We start from the raw sequence: 4966 nt of genomic DNA on the forward strand, positions 1-4966 counted from the left end.
GCTTCACAGTCTGTCCATAAACACATCATGAACCATCAAACCTCCAGAGAGGAGAAGGGTCTATGTCCTTACGGCCTTCTTTGTGGGGAGTCAGGACTGATCAACTCTTAAATGTGCAGAAAGGAGAGCAATGGTAATGGTTTTAATGATAGTTATCCCTGTTGAGCACCTACTATGTGCTAGATTCTGCCAGGCACTAGACATGTTCTTTGAAATCCTCCAGCAGCCCTTCAATGTGAGTGACATCATAACCATTTTCTAGATGGGGCAATTGAGAGGTGGAGATGGTACATAATTAGTTCATTCCTTTATAGCAGGGGTTGGCAAAGTATAGACCATGGGTCAAACCCGGCCCACCACTTGTTTCTGTAAATAAAGTTTTATTAGCACATAGGCACAGCCGCTCATTTACATGACATCTATAGCTGCTTTCTTACGATAATGGCAGAGTTGAGTAAATGTGACACATGACCCGTAAAGTCTAACATATTTATTGTCTGGCCCTTTGCAGAAAGAGTTTGCCTACTTTAGAGGAAACATTTGAAAGTCTTCATTTTGGCAGGCTAGAAATTAGATTAGGAAAGGCCTTGTAAGCCTTGGCAAGGACTTGAGACTTGTTCTGCTGGAGAAGGATTTGCTACCACAGGGCAGTTTGCATTAGGAAGGGATAGATTTGATTTGTGTTTCAGGAGAACCAGCGTGGCTGCTGAGTGGGGAATTGCCAGGAGCCAGTGAGAGTGGAGACAGGGAAACCTGTGAGGCGTCTGCTGAGGTAATTCAGGCTGGAGAAGGCCGGGCTGAGGAGTCACAGTGGGATGAGGATTTAGGAGGAAAGTCAGCAGTGGGCAACTGATTATCTCTAGGTGAGGAGGAGGAGAGAGGAATGAGGGGAAATACCTAAATTTGGGGTGACTAGAAGTGTCATTCTCTGAGCTAGGAAACACGGGAGCAGGAGGAGTTGGTGGTAGGGAGTAGGGAGTTTAGTTCTGGAGGTGCTGAGTTCAAGGCACCTGTAGGGTGTCTCAGCAGAGATGTCCCGGCTGCAGGTTGGAGGCCCGGGTGTGCACAGGAAGTGGGCGTTTAGGACGCTACAGCACAGCAAAGCACAGGAATGAGCCAAACTGAGGGGCTGAGATTCAGACCTGGGCTCTCTTCTTGGAAACCCACATTCTGGCAGTGCCGGCAAGGTGACCATCTCTTGAGCATCAGGTGAACCTGCAGCCAGAGAAGAGAGCTGGAAGTCCTGCACACTCCTGCCCAACTCCCAAATACCTGGGCCCTATGCCAGGCTTCAGAAGCAGGAAGAAAACTGTGTTCAGTCCAAGATCCCAGGAGGGATGGAGGCTGTCATTCTTCCTGAGAAGTTGACACCTGTCAGGCTGATAAGGCCTCTCTGGTGCCCTGCACCCCCAGCTGTGTTTCTGCTCTGGAGTCTGCTTCTGGAGGGCTGGACTGTACCACCATGGGGCAGTTTTCCTGCAAATATTTCCTCCCGTGGGCTCAAGTGAGCACTGCCTGCTGGAGAGAGCTGGAATGGATCCCAGATGGCCCCTGCATGCCCTGTACACAGCACTCAGGAGGCAGGCCCGGGGTAGGACTGGGGATAGTGGCAAGTGGGAGGCAGCCTGCACATTGGAAATGCTCCACACCGTAGAGAAGGCTAAGGATGTCTTATTTTTCCTCCAAAGATGTAACTAGTAGCTCAGACTGACTTTTCACCTTGAAAGAATGAGGGGAAGCAGGTCCTTCCCAGTGGGCTGGGCACCCCCAGCAGAGAGCAGATCTGGGGCCCTTCCATCTGGGAAGATGTGTTTTCCTGGACAAAGTCCTGGTTGCCCCCAGATTTCTGTAGTTTCTCTCCTCTTTCTGGTGGAGAGTATTGAGAAAGAGGGAGGGGGAGGCTGGCACAAGCTCTGGCCTCAGTAGAGTTGGAAAGTTGGGGAGGCCTTCTCTCTGTGGCAGACACTCCCCACCCCTTCGCCCCCACTGGCTGCCACCTCATATATCTCAATTAGCCAGCCACTGACTAATGCTTGCTCTATGAGTCAGAACATTTTGGTGGTAAGTGACAAATTTAAGTTGAGTTGGCTTAAGCACAAAAGGGAATTTATTGGCTTAGGTCATTGTAAATTTCAGAGGCAGTCAGTGTGTACTTCAGGTAGAGCTGGATCTAGGTGCTAAAATGATACCATTAGAGATCTGGGCTCTGCCGTCCTCTGTGCCGGCTTCACTCTCAGTCAGGCTGTCCCCATGCTGTGGGAAGGAGGGTGTGAGCTCCCAGCAAACATCTACTTAGCTCAGCATTCCTAACAGAAGGACAGCTCTTTACTAATAACTATCAGGAGGAACATTGGGAGTCAAGGTTAATGGCTCCAGCTGGAATCATGTGATCCTTGCTAACCAATCACTGTGACTAGGAAAATTCCGCATTCTCATTGGCTAGACCCAAGTCACATGTCCATCCCTGGAGCTGGGAACCAGACCGCTTCATCTAAGCCGAGGGACTGAGTGCCTGGGATGGGCACCCCCCAGAGACAACGTTAGGGTTGTATTGCCAGGATGAGGTGTGGCAGGTAGAAATAACAGATTCATCTCATGTGTGGTACCTCTGAGAATAGTCATGTGAAAATGTTACCTGGGAACTGGACTGGCTGTCACCACACAACCATGTGTAAGGGGGTGTGGGTGGAGTATCGTGTATGAAGCAGCCGTCTACACAGGTCAGATGGAGCATTGCAGGTGTGAAGGGGCCCGGGTGGGGGAGTCAAGCCCCCGAGGTGTGAGGAATAGAGGCTTAGAACGTGGGGGTGAGAGTGGAGGGAACCCCACTTCCCCTGCTCTCTCCCTCCCTCCCTTCCTTCCTTTCTTTCCCCTTTCTTTTTCCTCTCTCCCTCCCCGGGTATTTGAGTGCCTCTTCTGTGCCAGGTATGCCATTTGGCACTGCGCTGGGGACACAAAATGAACCAGATGGAAATGTTCCCTGCCTTTTAGGGCTCATATTCTCCTGGGGGAGCTAGACAACAGCCGGATAAACAAATAAATGAGATCATTTCAGGGAGACAAGCTGGAATTGACTGAGGTGCGGTTGGTGCGCTGTGTCCGCTCGGGTGGTCAGGGGGCTTTTATTTGAGATGAGAAGGAGCCAGGCCTGGGAAGAGCCAGTGTTGGAGAGAGTGCGACAGCGGCACAGGGGCCTGGAAGTAGGAAAGCACTTCTGATACTCCAGAAACAGGCCACACCCTGAGTGGGTGGAGCCTGGGGAAGGAGAAGCTGGGGGGGGGGGGCACTCGCAGAAGGCAGGCCTGGAAGGCCACGGGGGAGGTGGGTTTCAGGGCCCTGGAGGGGACAGAGTGCCCCTTGCCCTCCAGAATAACCCTGTAGAAGGGTATGATCCCTATTTACAGATGGGGAAACCAAGGCTAAGAGAAGTGAGTGTGGCCCCAGGCCTCTCGCCAACCTGTAGTGGAGCTCGTATTTGAACTCATCTTTTCAACTCCCCAACTCTCCCTCCTACACTGAACTGCCTCTCACCAAGCGAGGGTGACGACCAAAATAAACCCCACGCGGCGTTGGAATGAGGCAGCGATCCAAAAGTGATTCATCGCTTTTCTTCCCTTCCCACCGCCTCTCGTTTCCTTTCTTAATTTCCACATTTCTGAGCAGAAACAGGCTGGTATTTAAACTTGCCAGTAGCAGATGGGGGTGGGGGTGGGGGCGGCTGGAGACCCTCAGAGAAAGCTGGAGGCTAGACCCCTCCTGGCTGCGTGAACCCCAAGGCCAAGATGCTCCCCTAGTCTCAAAGGCAGAGGGGGCACCCTCCAGTGTCCCCCACTTCCCCAGCTGCTCAAATGGATTTGGAGCAGGAGAGGTGTGCTTTTCCTAGCACGCAAATGTCACTCGACTTCATGCCTTCCTTTTTTATCAGCATGATTGGAAAGTGGCTGTTATCTCCAAAGGAACGGTGTCGGTTTCATCTCCCAAATGCCGCCCCAGCCAGTACCAGCACAGGGCTTAATAGCAGATTATTTTTTACAGCTTACTCTGTCCCCCACCTTTGAATCTGATATCATCTGAGCCAGACACAGCAAGGATGAGGGGAAGATTGCCATCACCAACGCCCAGGTGTCCTGCCTGATGGAGACTTTCAGGGCCCCGTCATGAATTCTGAATCTGGGATTGGATGAAAGGTTCCTGAAACGAGCTCAAGCTTATGAAATTTACTGTGGGCGAAAGAATTCCTGTTTCACCTGGACTTTTTGAACTGGATGTCTGTTGATTTTTCCTGCCCCATTGCCTCTGAAAAGAGGTCTCCCCTAGGGACACTGCTGCCACCTCTACCCTTGATTCACGCCTTTGGGGTGGGGATGAAATCCACCGCCATTTTTAAGAGTGATCACATTTCCCATGCCTGGTCAGTGTGTTCTTTCCCTGAATCACCTTGATGATTCAGAGATGAACAGGAAGTCCAAGCCAGTCCAGCAAGATTTGGCTTGGCGACTTTTACGAAAATACTAGAAAAGAGAAGTTGTCCTACTAGGAAGCGGATGAAGGAGTAATATGGAAACCAGGAACTGCTGGTGGCAACATTCTAGACCAGAGCTTGCCTCATAATGAGGCCAACACAGGGGAAGGCAGAGCTGAAACACAGGGGAGGATGAGGGAGAGTTCCAATGGCATTGCTTGAGCACCTGGATCCAACCTCTCCTGAAGCCAATAGTTTTGGACTTGATTAAATGAGACCATACATCAAAGGTACAGTGCATAGCATAGCTAGAAGGAAGCTAGGTGTAGACACCACCCCTCCCACCTGTGCAGACCCCACAGGGGATAATTTCTTGGAGGTTCATCTGTTCTCCAACGATCCCTACCAAGAATGTTCAAAGTATAAAGGTTGGAGCTATCTCCTGGGACAAAGTTGGAAATTGGGGAGAAGGAGCAAGATTCTCGGGACCTCAGAGTGAAGAGG

This window comes from Otolemur garnettii, unplaced genomic scaffold, assembly GCF_000181295.1.
Source record: "Otolemur garnettii isolate 467f Iridium unplaced genomic scaffold, OtoGar3 scaffold00023, whole genome shotgun sequence".
Classification (NCBI taxonomy): domain Eukaryota; kingdom Metazoa; phylum Chordata; class Mammalia; order Primates; family Galagidae; genus Otolemur; species Otolemur garnettii.